Here is a 20400-nt window from a genome sequence, read left to right as displayed (position 1 = left end):
TCTTGGCATCTCTTGGTTGGCGACACTGGGATGTCTCACGGTGGATTTGTTGGTGCAGTTGTCTGTCGACTACATCTTAGTTCGAGTCTTAGGATAGGGCTGATCGTACAGTGAACAGTAAACGAGAAATCATGTATTAAGATAGGATCGCTTATTGGGCTTTAGATCGCTTTTGTGGCCCAATTAGATAGTAGGATCGTTCATATGACATCTCATCTGGACCGCTAATGTGTCATTGGGTCGGACCGCTCATGTGGCAAGTGTGTGGGTCGCTTATTGGACCAGGTCTTATAAGCGATCCCCAAAGTCTATAAATAGTGGTCCATATGAACGATCCAAGTAGGTGTTTTTCAAGGTGTAAAGGCGAAGCCCTGTCCGATTGTCTCCACGAATGTGTAATCTGATATATAATCAATACAGGAGACTTTAAAGTGTGAAATCAAGCTTTACGAAGACTAATTCAATGAATTCCGCCTCTGAACTAGTCTAAGTTCTCTTCTGAACGACTCATCGGGTCAGCAAACGATCCTACATGTGGTATCAGAGCTCAGGAGGAAGAGTTCTTGCTGTTTAGCTCGATTTTTGCTCGAATTTCTCACTTCTACACCTTCTTTTCTGGTTCGAAGAGATTTCACGGTCGAAATTTACTAAAAATCTCAGGGATTGTGCATTATAGTACCGTGACAAACCCTGGAAAGTTTGGTGTCAAAATTCGAAGTTTAAGTGAGTGAAATTTAGATTTGAATTTTTGGACCGCTCGTTCGAACATAGTATGAACCGCTCGAACAAACAGTTCTGAACCGCTCATTCAGACGTTGTGTGGATCGCTCATTCGGTCGGTTGATCTGGTTCGTTCGAAATTTCATCCTGGAACCGCTCATTCGGACATTTGCTGGGCCGCTTATTTGGTTTAGTGGTCGAATCCGCTTATCTGGACAAGATTTCGGACCGCTCAAAAGGATATTTGTTGGACCGCTTTTGTGTTAATCCAACTTAGATCGCTTATTTGAATTCACTCGGACCGCTTATCTGACATATTGTTGATTCGCTTTTTAGTCAACAATTACGTATTGGATTTGTGAAAAATGACGATGGTATTTGACGAGAGAGAAAATGATTTTGTTGGAAGGATAAATGGATTTGGGAGATATCGTACGAATTCATTTGATCAAGATGATAAACATATTTTGACTCTCCGACTTGAAAATTTTGCTTGTCAACAAAATGAGAGTTTGAAAGAGATGGAAAAGAGATTTGATTATATGATGGAGAAGTTAAAATCATTTGATATAAATTTGACAGATACTGAAAAGACATTAAAGTTGGAGGCTGCTTTACCTGCTGAATGGGATGATGTTTTAAAGGAGTTAAAACAAAAACCTAAATTCTCAAAATTACATCCGTCTGATTTCATCAGTAAACTTCAAAAACGTTATTATAAAAATTTTGATAAAAAGAAGATATTGATGAATAGAGTAAAAGAGAATCTTGAAAAACTGAATCTGGGAAATCTAGATAAAATCAATTTGGATGTAATTACTGAAATTGATAAGAGAATTTGCATATGTTTTGGTGCAATACAAAACATGAAATATGATTATAAAAGAGGATGTTATATTGATGAAAATCTAAAACCTCTTGATTTTGTAAAAATTGTTTGTGCAGGTACATACAAGATGGACACAAAGGACACTCCAAAGGATGAAGAATCTGTGAAGAATGAAACTTCAAGCTCTGCATCAGTTTGTTCAAAATGTGATCACTTCAAGACTGAAAATGACAAACTATTGAAGGATGCGGAAAGTTTGACATCGGAAGTCAAGAAGTTAGAAGATGTGAAGCAAGCTGATGATAAACAGATTATTATGGTTCAGGAAAACTGTGAAAAGTTGAAAGTTGAAAATGACAAACTGTTAAGTAATCTGAACAGTTTGACATTGGAAAACAAGAAGTTGAAAGAAAATGAAAAGGTTTTTGAAAGCAAACAGAAATCATCAGAAAATGAAGATTTCTGGATAAAATTGGAGAACAAAAATCTGAAAGCTAATGAAGTGAAACTTCAAGAACAGATAAATGTTTTGGAAAATGAAAAATCTGTTCTTGAAAACTTGAAAAATGAAAATGAAAATTCAATCAAGTGTCATCTTGAAAGAATCTCTCAGCTTGAAAGTGAAGCTGAGAATTCGAGGAACAGAATTGATGAACTTGAAAAGAAATTGATTGGTTTTGTGACTTCATCTGACAAGTTGAATATTCCTTGTCCAAAACCAATCAACTCTGTTCCAATGAGTGACAAAGTCACAAACTTTGATCATGTCAAAGTTGAAGGTTGTGATGGAAAATCTGATGATAAAAAGGTTAAAATTGAAAAACAAAAATTGGTTTTAAATTTGAAAGAAAAATCTCAGAAATCTGTTCTACAATCAACTGAAAAAGGTGAATGTTCTAAACAGAAACCTTTGAAGAAGAAAGTGGAACAGAAACAAAAAGATAGTAAAAAGTCATCAGATCGATCATCTAACCATAATGCTCAAAAGCTAAATCCATCAGTTCTGAGAAAAGAATATCACCAAGCCAAACAATGTTTTGATCTGAGTGTTTGGACTAAAAATGGTGATAGGTACGATAACAGAGTGTGTTACAGCTGCGGATATCATGGACACATTGCTGTTAACTGCCAATATTGGAGTTATAAGACTAGAAGGTGCTATAACTGCAACATCAAAGGTCACATTGCCAGAGATTGCCCAAGGAGATCGAATGAAAGATTGAGGGCTAATTCTCAGAAATCGGCAAAAAATCCAGTCAAAGTCAAGCCCCAGGAACAGAAGGTTCTGAAACCTAAAGTTCAAGAACAGAAAATTCAAGAAAAGAAAGTCAAGCTTTCACAGGGGCAGAAAGACAGACTGAGGAAGAAAAGAAAGAAAGCGAGAGAGTATCTTGAAAAGATTTTGTCCTCGGATTCACCAAATAGAAAAAGTAAAAGTTCTGATGAATCAACTTCCTCGATTGCAAAGTCTAGCAAGATAGTTTCATCAGATACAAATTTGAGGACTAAAGAGGAAAAGAAGAAGAAGAAACTGGTCGGCGATGAATCTGACAGGTCGAAGTCAGACAAGCCACCTGCAGGCAATGATTCTGGTTCGTTAAAATCAGAGGAGCCTTTGGTTGAGGTAAAGAAGGAGAATTCAGGTTTAGCAATGGATGATGCAAATTTTCCACCATTGTTGAACAAGAATTCGAAATCACCCAAGATTCGTCAGGCTTGGGTGAATCTGTTTAAATGAAAAACCCAGACTTGCCGGAGATCCCAAGATAGGTATTGTGGATCATGAATCGGCATCTTTCTAAATCTGTTTGTGAAGTTGCAGGACTTGCCGTATTTTACAAGTGATTAAATCAAGGTCATTGAGTTGGACTTGATTTAATTATCATTCAAGATTTGAAAAACAAGATGATGAAGTTACCCCGTACCTAAACTGTTTTGGTAAACAAACTAAGTTTTCCGAAAAAAAAAACCATTTTGATTGAAACAAACTTAAGTGTTTTGAAATCATTATGGGAAAATAGTTTGTTGTGAGGGGGAGTTCTGATTGTTTATGCCAGGTGGATGGAGAATGGATGTGTTTCTCATCATGTTGTCATTTTTGTACAGTTTGTTTCAAATTTTCCCAGAAAATCAAAATTGAAACATATTTTGATTTTAGGGGGAGTAAAATTTTAAAAAATTAGAAAATTTGAAAATGTCAAAAACATTGAAAAATTTAAAATGAGTTTTGTTGCAAAACAAGAGGAAATGATAGTAAATCAGTTGGACTATCACAGCACGCTAAAGAAATGTAATGCAAAATGTGATAAACGGTCTCACTGATGATGTGACGATAGGTTTTTGTACATTTAGTAGATTTATTCGGGATATAAACCTAAAATTTCAAACTTATGAAATTCGTGGGGAACACTACTTGGATATATAGGTAACCCCTGAAATCTCATTTGAAAGGTCTCGTATTCTGATATACTAGGTGTTTATACTCTATGATGTCTGGGGTATTATTCCGGGACTTCTGCTGAACGGTAGTTCTGACCTAGTCCTTGGCTAATACTTTCCACAAAATGCTTGAAACATAGCATTATAGCCCTCAGAATGATTAGACAATAAAATTGATAATCATCTGTTGTAGCTAAAAGATCCTCTAAAGGGGACACACTGCTTAGTCGAAGCTGATATCTCTCTGCTGAACGGAAGTTCTGACCTGAGATCCCTCAGTTCTCGCATTTTTCCCCTAATTTATATACAGACATCGTTGTAGTGTTCATACCTGTAAGACTGAATATTGGGATTCTGGATACGGGAGTATATTCAAGAGGTGGGACACATGAATTGAGCTAAGTTCATAAAACATCTAAAAGTATCCTGAATAGATTGAAAAATGTATGAAAATTTAAGAGGACAATTATATCGTCAATCTACGTGAATCGTTTAGAACTTAAAACGATTAGAAGCTTAACGGTGCTTGTGATGTGTTTCAAATACTGATATGATCCTCTTGCACAAACTCACAAAAATATGTTTGTTTTGCATTTAAATTTCTGTCTTTGCATTTACTTTACATGTTTTGAAAATCCAAAAAGATTTTTGACAACTGATGGTGAAAAGCTGATATTCAAAATCTCAAAGGCTAAACTTGATGAACGGACAGGTTGGTTAAGTCATTTGAAATGTTTAAGATGATTCATTAGGTTGAATCAGAAATTGAAATATTTTAAATTTGTGAATCAGTGTTTAATTTGAAAAAGTTATCAAATGATTTGTTGATTCATTAAGTAGAATCACAATTATTTTGGTTTGTGATAGAGTGTTTGAGTTTTGCAGACTTCTGATCCTGTTGCTACAGAGAAAGCCAGGAGTTGATTTCAATGGTGATAACGATTTCCAGACAGAGATCCTAGCATGATGATAGGGGGAGTCTGACGAAAGTTAAAACCAGAGAAAGACCCAGACATATGATTTCAGGAAGAAGTTTCTGTAGAAGATTTGATTCCAGGCTGAGTTCCTGAAGAAGACCGAACAAGAGTGAAGAGCTGGAAATGATTGAAGACTCTCACTGAAGATTCCGTCAACATTCAAGGGGGACTCTGTTGGTGCAGTTGTCTGTCGACTACATCTTAGTTCGAGTCTTAGGATAGGGCTGATCGTACAGTGAACAGTAAACGAGAAATCATGTATTAAGATAGGATCGCTTATTGGGCTTTAGATCGCTTTTGTGGCCCAATTAGATAGTAGGATCGTTCATATGACATCTCATCTGGACCGCTAATGTGTCATTGGGTCGGACCGCTCATGTGGCAAGTGTGTGGGTCGCTTATTGGACCAGGTCTTATAAGCGATCCCCAAAGTCTATAAATAGTGGTCCATATGAACGATCCAAGTAGGTGTTTTTCAAGGTGTAAAGGCGAAGCCCTGTCCGATTGTCTCCACGAATGTGTAATCTGATATATAATCAATACAGGAGACTTTAAAGTGTGAAATCAAGCTTTACGAAGACTAATTCAATGAATTCCGCCTCTGAACTAGTCTAAGTTCTCTTCTGAACGACTCATCGGGTCAGCAAACGATCCTATAGGATTTTTCAATTCCAAAAATTTCTTTCAAGACCAATGGCACAACCACAACGCTTCGTGGAGAACCGCTTGGTCAACCGGTTACACCTAGCTCGTTGTCCTCGCTTATTCGACATGGGTCAGTCGCTTCACTACATGCTTTACTTTTAGATGACACCTCTCACCCACCCCATGCACCTACTGGCCAAACTTCACCAACCCATGCAGACCCAAATGTTACCAGTTTACTTGAAAATTTTCAAACCCTTTTTGATGTACCTCATACCTTACCACCTAATCGCCCACATGACCACAACATCCCACTTTACAATGACAACAACCCTATCAATGTGAAACCTTACCGGTACCCGCATTTTCAGAAATGAATAATGACCCAGTTGATTGGCGAGATGCTAAATGATGGAATCATACGCCCTAGTCAAAGCCTGTTTTCATCACCGGTATTATTAGTTAAGAAGAAAGACGGCACATGGTGTTTTCGTGTCGACTATCGTGCTCTAAATGCGGTCACGGTAAAAGATCGTTTTCCTATACCGACAATTGATGAGCTCTTGGATGTATTACACGGTGCTACCATATTTTCTAAGATAGATCTCCGTTCCGGGTACCACCAAATTCGAGTGGCTGAAAAAGACATGCATAAAACCGCTTTTCGAACGACCGACGGTCACTATAAGTTTCTTGTAATGCCCTTTGGTCTTACCAATGCGCCATCCACTTTTCAATCGGCTATGAATGACCTTTTTCGACCGGTACTCAGACGTTTTATTTTGGTATTTTTCGATGATATCTTAATATACAGTAGTTCGAAGGAGGAACATTATAACCATTTGCGGTACGTTTTTGACGCACTCTTGCAACATCAATTTCATGCAAAAGCTTCAAAATGCGTGTTTGCGGTTTCGGAAATTTCGTTTTTGGGTCACCGTATATCTTGCAAAGGAGTTTCCCCTGAACCTGACAAAATAGCATCCATCCAACAATGGCCTACACCAAATTCGTTCACCACCCTACGCGCTTTTTTAGGCCTCACTGGTTACTACCGTCGCTTTGTTCCAAACTATGCCAAAACCGCAACACCTTTGACCGACATTCTTAAACAAAAAAGTCTTCGTATGGTCTGACGAAGCGACCCAAGCATTCACCACATTAAAATCTCACATGCAAGACCTTGTAACCCTTGCCCTACCCGATTTCACCAAACCGTTTGACCTCACCACTGATGCATCCGGCCAAGCCATTGGAGCGGTGTCATCTCAAAACAATAGACCCGTTGCCTTTTATTCCAAAAAACTTTGTCCAACTATGCAAGCACAGTCGACTTATACCAAAGAGCTGTATGCTATAACCGAGTCGGTGCGAAAATGGCGACAATACCTTCTTGGACGTCGCTTCCGCATTTTCACCGACCATCATAGTCTCAAACACATGCTTACACAAACTATCAACACACCGAAACAACAAAAATGGATCACTAAATTGTTGGGGTATGATTTCGAAATACATTTAAAACCCGGCAAAGAAAACACAGTTGCCGACGCTTTGAGCCGGGTCGATTATCCGTCCTTGTTAGCTCTTTCGTACCCCACGGCTCCATGGCTCAACGAAATCAGGTTGTATTTTAAAGATCATGTATTGGGAAAATAACTTGTTCAACAAATCACGACTGATTCAACCGGGTTTCCACATCATAGTGGTGAGTGTAGACCAAAAAAAGCAGCGGTGGAGAGGCCTAAGAACTCTAGTGTCTGTTGTGATGGATCATCCGTTGGAGTTTCGGTGAGCTCGAAAGGGGTGGCATTAGAGTGCTCCTCATTATCCAAAAAGATCAGAAATTGAGGCGGGTTGCACTTGTGTCAAGGAAAAGAGCGTTCCGGGCAACGAAAACATAGACCTTCGGCACGACGTTTTTGGAGTCCTTCGGGTGATAACCGGGTTAATGGAAGGGGTCGGGGTGTAGGTGTGGTTGTTGGTTTGGGATTGGCTGGTAACAATGGTTGAGAAAGGATGGTGGTATTTGGTTTTGTGGTGGTTGATGTAGTGGGGTTAGAAAACGTACGAGGGGTGTATGGTGGTTTAGGTGTGGGTAAAGAAGCAAACTTGTCCTGGATGCGTTTAGCCAAACCAATGGCATCGTGAAGGGAAACCGGTTGTGTATGGCCAATTCTGCTTGAATTTCCGGTTTGAGTCTAGAAATAAAACAATTTCGTAATGCCTCATTTGATAACCCGGTGACACAGTTACTAATCTTCTCGAATTCGGCTTGGTAGGCTTGAACCGTAGAGGTTTGGTTGAGTTTAAATTAGGTTGCCTGGTGGTTCTCGTAGTCGGATGGACCGAAACGAAGTTCGAGAGCTCGAGTGAAGGTAGTCCAGGTTCCTAATAAGTGATTGTTGGCCAAATGTTTGTACCAACTAATCGCTTCGCCGATGAAATGGAACTCGGCTAAGGTAATATGTTGATCGACCGGAACGGAATAGTAGGTGAAATAATTATCCGCCTGGAAGATCCAATCAAGCGGGTTGGTTCCATCGAAAATGGGTAGGTGAATTTTTGGTGTACGGGCCTTGGAGTCGGGTGGAGCGACTTGCTTGTGCGGTGGTGGTTGGGTAAACGACGGACTGGCGGTAAGGGCTTCAGTATGTTTGTTGATGGAGGAAACCAAGGTGTTAAGGGTGGTTTGAAGGGTTTCGAAATACACTGTGGAAGTTTCATTGTTCAATAGGACTTTCTCCATGCGTTCCATCAGGGAAGCGATGGGGTCGTCGCTGGTGGTGGAATCCTTGTGAGGAGGCATTGAGAGGGTGAATGAAAGCACCAAATAATGTGACCCGTAAGTGGGCTAAACTCTAAGAAGAAAGTAATCAAAGAGATAATAACGTGGGACAATTTTTTGCTGATTTTTCGTTATGCAAACTCACTTCTTAAATACACAAAATAAAGAACATGGAATTAAACGTGCTATGCAACTACTCTAAGTGGAGATACTGGATGGAGATAATGCAACGTGGTTGATGATGATGGGTGAATTAATTAAACACATGCATGCAGAATATGCGGAAGATAGTTGAAGACTTGTTCTCTACTTTTCAATCACCATAACGAGCAGGCTTGTTGACCTTCCTGTTGGGCCGGCCCACTGTTCCTGGATCAGCTATATGGCTGTGTTGTGTTAGTTGGGCTGTTGAGCTCACTTGGGCCGTATCATCATGTGTATGGGCTCTCACATAACCAATGTAGACTCACTTTTTCATCATTTTCGAACAAGATTTGTCACCAGATAGCTTATATAATATAACCTGAAAACAGATTAATACTATTACAATGTGATTTAAAAAAATAAAATAAAACCTTAAATAAATGCTAACATATGACATTGAATACCTGACCATCTGATCCAGCAGAAAAGACGCTTGTATGGCTAGGACTGGCTGCTAAAGCATTGACATCACCTTTGTGGCAAGAATGTGCTTGCAAAAGAGTTCCATGTGAACTGTCCCAAAACTAAACACTGCGGCTTATCTGCACCTGAAACCAGCATATATAATGCATTTAAGTTGTTTAGCCAAGTCACATTTAATTAATACCCACACAAATGGTTACCTTAGTGCAAGTACAGACCAAACACAAAGTTCAGATGTGCTACCTAAACCTCCAAGCCCGACAGTAATTATGTACACTTCCAGAGACAATTTAGCATCCCAGCACCTTATGAACCTGAAATTGACACAGGACCCTCGGAAATTTCAACATCATATTATCACACTAATAATAGTTTAGATATATGACTAAACTAAAGATCTATATATGATGATGACTTAAAACGACAAACACAATTTGTATCAAACTCAGAAAAAACTGCATACCCATCACTACTTGCTGCGTATATCCTTTTTGCATCTGGACTCCAAGTGACACATAACACACGCCCTGCATTGAAACGATGAAAAAGAATAATTACTTGTATATAATGATAGATCTGAAAATGAGGCAGCTATCTCACTACCAACCCTTGGCAATGATTTTTGGTAAGTGAATCCAGCAGAGTCTGAGACACTATATATTCGCACGCAGCCATCATCACAAGCAATTGCAATACTTGCACTTTCAGTAATTGGTTCCTCGTACAACTCAAGCAAATCAGCTTCAACGTCACTTTCACTGGTGACACCACCATCGCCTAAAGTTTTATCAGTAGCCAAATCTGGTTTTGGATTAAACTACGGCCTACTCAAAGGATGAGCAGCCATCTGCCAGATGGTACACCAATAGGATCTACCACAACCTGCAGATGAAGTAAGAACAACTTAGCCTTTTGATGACGGGGATAGCCCGAGAACAAATAAAATGACCAAGTATGTAAATGCCCAAAAGGTTAAAAGGTTCAATGGTTGAAAAAGCTGAGAAGATAGAGTAAAGCAATATGGGAACAGTAAACAAGTCACATCCCCAAACAGTCTCACCAACCACAGCCGTAAAAGCAATGCAGGTCCACAGAGCACATGCTATTATCCAGGGGTCAAAAGGCTTCAACCCCCGAAAGGGTAAGCCCCTCGCTGCAAGCTAGTTCACTAGTCAAATGAATACTTCTTTGGGAGATATCTTCTCCTACATAAGTGACACTTCATTTATCAAGGAGAGGACATTCCGATCGGATTTGCTTCCTCAAACTCTGGTCCTTCACATCGTACACTTACTTCACGCAAGTGTCTCTCACTCACATTCAAATTACACTTATTCTTTCTGTTCCTCAATCCTTTTCAGAACAACACTTCAGAATTGGATCTTCAAAGAAGAAAAACAAACTAGTGAACCTCCTTCCACGTCTTGCAAACGTGGGGGGACCCCAAAACCTGCGTTAGGCAAGGTTAAACCCTTTAACGCTTCTGCCTAACCACCCTTGCTACTATCTTTGGTCTATTATTTGTTGCTTCAACAAGTTGGCGCCCACCGTGGGGCTACGCCGCTATTTCTCCTCAAAAAGACCTAGTAGTGTAGCTCTTCTCTCTTAAAGTTGCCATGTCCGAAAGTGGATCCCCGGGTGAAGTGAACCAGGTACCAAACACTTCAACTTCGGGTAGCAGCCAAGCTCATGTGGCTATTCCCACCTCTTTTTCAACTCCGGGGAGCACACCCGAGTTTCTCACCTTTAACACTCAAACTCCTTCTAGATCCGGAGTTCCTTCCCCTAATGTTGGTGTCACTGACACCCCCACACGTATTGAACTTACCCCCGAGGGAATTGCCAATAATTTTCTTGAGTTGAGGACTCTCCTCAACCAGTATGTGAACAAAGAGAAGGATAAGGGAGTGAGGATTCGTCTAGACTATGATGAACCTGAACCAACGCTGTCTCCTGGACCTCCCATTCCACCTTTTACAACCAGGAATGAAGCTGGCCCCAGTAATCCTCCAAACCCTGTTCCATATTTGTCTACTATGGCAAACCCTACAACATATCCCCTCTTTTCATCTCAGCCAGTTACGAGTGGTGCCCTTCTGGGCCATGAGCTCACTTTGGATCAGCTCCTACATTCCCTAGTATCAAGCTTTCCAGCTTCTACAGCCAATTCGTGGGAACAAGCCGTGTTTGTGCTTCCATTAGCATGAAGTGCGGTTGATGTGTGTAAAATGCAACATATAAATCACATCAATTAAGGCATAAAACTAACCCTTTTTGAGTACTAATGTTGGAAAAATAGTGTTTTTGTTTTCCTTTTGTATTTTCAGGATTAAATGAGCTCAAAATCACAAAAGAAGCAAAAAGACAACTAATTCTACCATAAATACAAGAAAAGGAACAAAAGTAGACTGCCCGGACCCTCAACGGCACCTCCCAAGGCAAAGGAGAAGAAACAGAGTCTGAACACGCCCCGTGTCCAGCGAACACGGGGGCGTGCCCAGGAAGCAGCAGAAAAGACAAACCAGTAGAAGCTTCCATTGCCCACCACGGGGCCGTGTCCAGCGGGCACGGGGGCGTGGTGAAAGTACAGCAGGCGCATTAATTGTAATTCGCAATTACAATTAATGAAGAGAGAGAATGTCAGACGGGCACGGGGCCGTGTCCAGCGGACACGGGGCCGTGTCCAGCGGACACGGGGCCGTGTCCAGCCTTCTGTTCAGCCTATAAATAGAGGAGCTTGGTTTCATTCTCTCTCATCCCTTGGCACACCACCTCTCTCACACTTCATCCACCACCCACCACCACCATAACACCATCATCCACCACCATCATCCATTGTCCATCGTAGAGTGTGTGAGTCGTCTCGGGATCCAAGATTGATCGTAAGAGTTCTTGACAATCAAGGCCATGTTTGCCTAAGTCTCTTACATCACTTGGTGAAGACAAGTGTTTAGTATAATACTTTTTACTTTTAATCTTTTGCACTTTTTATTTGGTTTTGTATTAATGACTTTAATAACTAGTTACTTATGTTGAAGGTGATCTTTCCTTATCGTTTGTCCGTGGTGTCTTGGCGTTATTTTACTGTCTATATAAAATAAAAGATTTTCACCATTCATATCTCCACGGTCTATATGGAGGTATGTTGGCTACATGGTCGGGGGTTAAGGGAACGGTTTGGTAAGGGTCTTGCCCTTGTTCAGCGTTTAGAGGTCCTGCTTGGGACCTGGGTCAAATTTAGTAGGATCTCCTTCAATGCCCATAGGTATTGGATGGCGGGGATCCAAACTCTTTGACCCCCTCATAAGTTAACTACTATTAATACAATAACCCGGCTATTTAGGATTGTATCCTTGCTGACTCAGACTACTTAGCCGAGGGTAACGTCACCGCCAAAAGCGGGGCCTACCACAATTTGCATTAATAACTTAATTCATTATCTTTCAATAATCCGACCCTTTAGGATTGTATCCTTGCTGACTCAAACTACTGGGTTGAGGGTAACGTCGCCTTCAAAAGAGGGGCCTACTACCATAACTAAGATAATCTCTTAAACAAGTGCAAAAGTGCAAAAATAATCAAAGGTTATACTAATACACGTGTCGGATCCAAGTGATTCATCTTGTCTATCTGTTTTTATTTTATTTTTATTTTCAGCATTTAGTTAGTTTTTATTTTTCTTAGTTTAAAACATTTTTCTAACTTTTTTGATTTGATTAGACGTTGAGGATAAACCGGTATTAAAAGCTCTTGTGTCCTTGGACGACCTCGGTATCTTACCAACACTATACTACGTCCACGATGGGTGCACTTGCCCATATGTGTGTTTAGTGTTAGTGAATATCGTGTTTTATAAATTTAAAACTTGGTTAAAAGTGTAAAAAGGGGCTTAAATATACATCAAAAATATATACACACCGACACACATCAAGTTTTTGGCGCCGTTGCCAGGGACATAAGGATTTTAAGAAAGTTAGGAATCAACGGCCTAATCATATTTTTATTTTTCTTTAATTTTTTAGGATTTTTTCTTAGTTTTTCAGCTTCTGCAGAGCTCAACACGGGGCCGTGCCCGCTGAACACGCCCCGTGCTCAATCATTGGAACTGGCAATCCTATTTTAAGTCAGACAGTAGGCTGAACACGGGGCCGTGTCCACTCAACACGCCCCCGTGCCCAAGATTCAGTTGCTGAAAACAGAACCGTTAGATCCCGGTGGTTGGTAATTTCTGACACAAACATGAGTGATAGTAATTCTTTTTACTTTCGGCACTCTTATGGTTTGTGGTGTCGAATATGTGGAGGCGAACATGAGGAATTAAAATGTTATTTTCTCACTTATAGGCCCCACTATATAGACCCACCGGTTCCTTATAACCTTAAGAGGGGCGAAAGTAAAAATAAGCACTATTTCTCCCTCGAATGCGCCCAGCCAGATATTCTAGGAGAAATGCTCCTTGACGAGTTTTTCAACTAGAAGAACTACTTCTCAATTGGTCAAAAGAACTTAGGAAGGATTTTTTAGATCCATCCCAAGATGATGACCATGAGGAAATGTTGGAACCGCATTCCGACAACCTCGTTGCTCCCGAAAATACCTTCTTACCTAGAAAAGACGTGGACGATAGTCGTCCCTGTGCCGATTGTGCCGTGAAGGACTCCCCATCGACCTCGTTCGGTGCATACATAGACCTGAGCGATTCGGCATACACCTTCTTTAACGAGAGCCCGGGAAAGGGTTGGACTTGTCCACCTAGAATGAAAATAGGAATTACCCTCACCGACAACCTCTTGCGTTCTCGCCTTAGTATAGGACAATTAAGGTATCTTAGGCACTTTAGGGTTGTTCCAACAAGTCAAGAGCCACCCGATATAAATTAACTCCTTAGTAAGAGACAAAACTCCATAAAACAGCCTGCCGACACGGGGCCGTGCCCGGTCAACACGCCCCCGTGTTCACTCAGAAGATTCTCTGCTGATTCTGTCAGAATACGGACAAAATGTGTCAGGATTTTCTCTGCACACGGGGCCGTGTCCAGTGTGCTGTCGTTTTCTTTAAATGCAGCCTGAATCCTGCTCATTTTTGACCACTTCACCAAGCAGAGATTCCTGGGATCTTCACATATACCATCCTAGGTAAGTGCTAAAAGAAGGTTCCTAAGGACCATCTTGTCTTTTCCACTTTTGTTCATTTCTCCTTCTTCCAAAATTTTTCAAACCTTACCTCCATGGAAGCTTGGAAACCCATGATTCCAACCTTCTATGAAAGGTTTGTAGGAGTTTTTGCTACGGATTCTTGTCTAAAGTTAATTCTATAACTTTGTTTTAAATTATCTGAGTTTAAAACACAATAAAAGTGTATTAAAATAATTTAAAAACCTGGAATCTTTAGACAAAAAAATCCTGCAGACAGCTGAACACGGGGCCGTGCTCACTGAGCACGGGGCCGTGTTCGAGGTACTGTTTTGCAAAAGTTTAGTTATCTTCGGCTTATTTCGCAGAAAATGGCCAGCAGAAACAGCGGAACATCTTCAAGAAATAACCGAAATGGAAGGAGATCGTCCACGGCGGAGGATTCCCTAGTAAACTACGTTTACGCTTTGAGGGAAGCCATAGACGAAATGACGGGGGTAGAAGAAGCATTGGTGGACCGTATTAATCATCTGACGGTAGGTTTGGAGGGCTGCCTGCGAGAAGTAAACCTCCTGCACCAAAGGTTAAACCTTCTCGCTTCCCCGCCTTTGGTTCCGGTGATAACCCAAAGGGCGTGGAATGTAGTACCCGAGGTCATCATTCCAGCCGAATGGCACGCCATGCACCAAGTACCTCAACCAAGGGTGGTGCAAGGAGTCCCGGTGAGCGTTCCTCCTCGAGACACCGAAGAGAATGAAGCTACCTTCTACCTCCCAAGGGAGATAGAAGAATGGCTTTGAATGACAACCGAGGAGCCATCGGCTAGAGAGTGTTACTACATCGGGAAGCTATTCCCGAAATTTTCTTAAATAAGTAGAACCCGTATGATAACCTTATGTATCCCCTAGTTGTTTAGCTAACTTAATGTAATGTCTCTCTATGATTTGCAATGCTATGATGGTTTTTAAGATTAATGGTTGTTTTGAGAATAAAACACACTCATGGTGGTAATGGATGAAAAAGGGAACGAGAAAAATGGAACCATGCAAGAAGAACAGAGCAACCCGACAAAAATCTCCATCACAGAAGGCTCAACACGGGCCGTGCCCAACCAACACGGCCCCGTGCTGAGCCCCCTGCAGAAAATCACCCAGTTCAGGTAACTGGACACGGGCCGTGTTCAGCGGACACGCCCCCGTGTCCAGGCTTCTGTTTCAATTCTCTAATTTTTGTTACTGGCACTTGACCACGTGGTCGTGCCCGGTCAACACGGGGCCGTGTCCAGGATGCCAGTAACACAAAACTTTGCTTTTAAACCCACTTTTACACATTCTAATCAACCAAAAACTTTATTTTTGGACACATTGAGGACAATGTGTAATTTAAGTGTGGGGGGGATGCTAAAACCTTGAAATTTTGCAAAATCCTAAACACAAGCCTTACACAAAACTCTATTGGAACCACTAAACACCCCAAATTTTTTCAAAAACTTTTTCATTTTTTTTTATTTACTTGTCTTAGTTTAAGTTGGGAATAACAAGTTCTAAAAAAGGTTATATTTTTACAAGTTTACAACCGATAGCGTCGTGATAAAAAAAAAGAACCAAAATAAGAAAATTATGAAAGGGCATAACAAGTCTAGTTAAAAATTCGATTATATATACTTGATCACATTAAAAACCCATTCCCACAAAAGTGAGTTTTGAGCCTTTATTGAGCACAAAAATATACATATTTAGATTAAATGCTCATTTTTCGTTTCTTGTGTGAATAGCCGCACGGTTCTTACAAATCTAGAACTTGCCACGACGATACATTCCCGGTCCTTACCAACTTAAACCCAAGTAAGTAAATGATGGAGGCATTAGGACTAACCATTTTTCTTTCAAAACCATTATTTTTCATTTTTTTTTATCACCTACCCAAAATCCCCCTAGATAGCCCCTTTGAGCCTAAACCTTTCATTTCATTACCCCAAAAAACCCTTTTTACCCACCAAAAACCTTTTTATTTTTCACCCTTTATTTTAGTAACAAGCTCGGTTTTTCGTAAACTCGCCTTTTTATGTGAAAAAAAAATGATGATGAAGTCAAAAACAAACAAAAGCTATAAAAAGCTTGTTTGGAGAAATACTTCAAAATAAAAAGTCACTAAAAACAAGGTATTTTACGAAAACCGACGCTTTTTACGATTTTCGCCCTTTTTACTAAGCACTAACCCAACCACCCACCTTTAACCCAAGCCTAACCCTTCACCCAAAAGTCCTCTTGATATTTACAAAGGTAAAAAGTTAAAAAGGAGGAGGATTGATTGCTTGGCAAGCCTATGGAAGGCGTAAGTTCCGTGCCGCTCTCGAGTGATTCACTAAAATATACACCTTCGGCCGAGTGTTGAGTGATCTCCCGTGAGGTATGTGAACTTGTATATAAATGGAATTTTAATAAGGCATGCTATGCCCAAATAAGTAATTTATCTTAAGAAACGTTCAAAATAAATCATAATGAATAGGATTGTAAATAAATAAAAATAAAACTTACAAAGACCTTGGATTCCCGACACTCTAGGACAAGCTAAAAACTTATCTTCTACCTATTCCATTTGGGAGTGTAAGCCACATTTAAAGAGTTTTGCTTGAGGACAAGCAAAAGTTCAAGTGTGGGGGTATTTGATGTGTGTAAAATGCAACATATAAATCACATCAATTAAGGCATAAAACTAACCCTTTTTGAGTACTAATGTTGGAAAAATAGTGTTTTTGTTTTCCTTTTGTATTTTCAGGATTAAATGAGCTCAAAATCACAAAAGAAGCAAAAAGACAACTAATTCTACCATAAATACAAGAAAAGGAACAAAAGTAGACTGCCCGGACCCTCAACGGCACCTCCCAAGGCAAAGGAGAAGAAACAGAGTCTGAACACGCCCCATGTCCAGCGAACACGGGGGCGTGCCCAGGAAGCAGCAGAAAAGACAAACCAGTAGAAGCTTCCATTGCCCACCACGGGGCCGTGTCCAGCGGGCACGGGGGCGTGGTGAAAGTAAAGCAGGCGCATTAATTGTAATTCGCAATTACAATTAATGAAGAGAGAGAATGTCAGACGGGCACGGGGCCGTGTCCAGCCTTCTGTTCAGCCTATAAATAGAGGAGCTTGGTTTCATTCTCTCTCATCCCTTGGCACACCACCTCTCTCACACTTCATCCACCACCCACCACCACCATAACACCATCATCCACCACCATCATCCATTGTCCATCGTAGAGTGTGTGAGTCGTCTCGGGATCCAAGATTGATCGTAAGAGTTCTTGACAATCAAGGCCATGTTTGCCTAAGTCTCTTACATCACTTGGTGAAGACAAGTGTTTAGTATAATACTTTTTACTTTTAATCTTTTGCACTTTTTATTTGGTTTTGTATTAATGACTTTAATAACTAGTTACTTATGTTGAAGGTGATCTTTCCTTATCGTTTGTCCGTGGTGTCTTGGCGTTATTTTACTGTCTATATAAAATAAAAGATTTTCACCATTCATATCTCCACGGTCTATATGGAGGTATGTTGGCCACCTGGTCGGGGGTTAAGGGAACGGTTTGGTAAGGGTCTTGCCCTTGTTCAGCGTTTAGAGGTCCTGCTTGGGACCTGGGTCAAATTTAGTAGGATCTCCTTCAATGCCCATAGGTATTGGATGGCGGGGATCCAAACTCTTTGACCCCCTCATAAGTTAACTACTATTAATACTATAACCCGGCTATTTAGGACTGTATCCTTGCTGACTCAGACTACTTAGCCGAGGGTAACGTCACCGCCAAAAGCGGGGCCTACCACAATTTGCATTAATAACTTAATTCATTATCTTTCAATAATCCGACCCTTTAGGATTGTATCCTTGCTGACTCAAACTACTGGGTTGAGGGTAACGTCGCCTTCAAAAGAGGGGCCTACTACCATAACTAAGATAATCTCTTAAACAAGTGCAAAAGTGCAAAAATAATCAAAGGTTATACTAATACACGTGTCGGATCCAAGTAATTAATCTTGTCTATCTGTTTTTATTTTATTTTTATTTTCAGCATTTAGTTAGTTTTTATTTTTCTTAGTTTAAAACATTTTTCTAAATTTTTTTGATTTGATTAGACGTTGAGGATAAACCGGTATTAAAAGCTCTTGTGTCCTTGGACGACCTCGGTATCTTACCAACACTATACTACGTCCACGATGGGTGCACTTGCCCATATGTGTGTTTAGTGTTAGTGAATATCGTGTTTTATAAATTTAAAACTTGGTTAAAAGTGTAAAAAGGGGCTTAAATATACATCAAAAATATATACACACCGACACACATCAGCGGTAATGAGCACCCCTCTTGGAGTCAGCTGCCCAGCCACCTCCGGAAGCCTCCAAGGCTTCAACCCCATAACCCAGTTGATGACCCAGATGATGACCAGCTTCCCGTGGAAACACTTCATCAATCAAGTGTTAGCCACTCAAGGGAACAACAATGGTAACAATAATATGGGTACAAGGGTCGAAGAAGACTTGGCCAAACCCTATAAGCCAAGTAACCTTTCATGCTTCTCATAGCAAATAGCCAATTATGATTTTCAAACGAAGATCAAGATGTCGTCCCACATCAGAACGTATGATGGGTCTGAGGACCCAGAGGATCATCTTCAGATCTTTACCGGTGCAGCAAGGATAGAGAAATGGTCAAATGTTGAATGTTCATGCAAACCCTTATCGGATCTGCCAGGATCTGGTTCAACGATTTACCTGCTCGAAGCATTCGAAGCTTCGACGACCTTAGCAAGGGTTTTTTGGCCAACTTCTCCCAGCAGAGACGATATGTCAAAGATGCAACAGTCATTTTTCAAATAGAACAACGTGACAATGAAAGTCTTCATGAGTTTATTGAACGAAACAAAAAGGAAGGTCTAACCTATGTAGGGGCAGATGAAAAAATGAGGGTAGCCGGTTTCATGAAGGCTATCACCTCGAAATACCTCACAAGAGATTTCAACAAGTCCCTGCCCAAGACCTTGGAAGAAGCCCTCGAAAGGGCAGAAGCCCACATCCGGGGAGAGGAAGCAGTCGACATCAAAGAGCAAAGGAAAAGAGGGTCTAGCTGGCAAAATAATAGCCCAGTTAGAAAAAGAGGGAATTACAACTCCTATGACAGACGACAAAAGGGTTCAGACCATCGAAGGTCGGAACCCTCCAACCAAGGAGAAAGGCATGAGCTTCACACCCCTCACAAAGACTCCTCAGGAAATCCTTGCAACAGAAGATGTCAAACAGAACTTTAGGCCTCCTAGGCCTCTCCCCAAAAGCAGAAAAAATGAGAACTCCACACAGTTCTGTGAGTTTCATGAAGCAAAGGGTCACCACACCAACGATTGCTTCCAGCTCAAGAAAAGAATTGAAGAGGCTGTTAAGTTAGGAGAACTCGCCCATTTGGTAAAAGGGGTTCGAGACAAAATGGCTGAAGGAAAGGGAAAGGAAGTCAATATGGTGAACTCTGATGAAAAGGTTCCTCACAAAAGGCAGAGGTTGGAAGCTTGGGAGCTCCAGTGTGTTTGCTTTCCCCCAACAGAAAAAGGCCCTCTTTCAAGCTCTCTCGTCGTGGAAGCTACCATTGGAACATTGGAAATACACAGGGCATACATAGACACGGGGGCAGCCACCGAAATCATGTTCGAGAAGTTCTTTAACCGTTTAAGTAATGAAGAGCGGTCAAGGCTTCAACCTTCTGGAACCTCCATAAAGGGCATTGCTGATGTACCCCTTAAGCCTTTAGGGCAACTAACGCTGGATGTTCGTTTCAGTGAAGGTCAGATGGAAAGGATCCAGCCACTCACCTTCGTGGTCATCAACATACCTTCGAACTATGACGTGATCATAGGAAGACCGGGACAATGTGCCTTCTTCATGGCCGTGTCTGTTGGGCATGGCACGGTAAAATTCCCAACCGAGAGGGGGATAGCAACCCTTCAACCCTCTCAAGAGGCCTACGTGGTTGAAGGCGAAAGTCCCAGAAGCGAAGAAGACAAGAAAAGGCTTATCATAAATCCTAAGTACCCTGAACAAAGAATAAGGGTCAACCCAAGCCTTTCACAAGAAACTCTCTCTTATTTGGAAAAGTTGTTGACACATTACAGCGATGTCTTCGCTTGGTGTCCGGAAGATATGACAGGAATCCCCCGAAGTATTGCTGAACATGAGTTAAGAATACCACCCGATGTCAAACCTG

At 41.0% G+C, this 20400-nt stretch overlaps 1 pseudogene; it reads right to left on the bottom strand.

Annotated features, from left to right (window-relative positions):
* The window catches only part of LOC110914588, a 41413-nt pseudogene that overhangs the window by 3659 nt on the left and 17354 nt on the right, over window positions 1-20400 (bottom strand).

Source organism: Helianthus annuus, chromosome 15 (genome assembly GCF_002127325.2).
Source record: "Helianthus annuus cultivar XRQ/B chromosome 15, HanXRQr2.0-SUNRISE, whole genome shotgun sequence".
NCBI lineage: Eukaryota > Viridiplantae > Streptophyta > Magnoliopsida > Asterales > Asteraceae > Helianthus > Helianthus annuus.
This window is presented reverse-complemented; position numbering and strand designations above follow the sequence as displayed.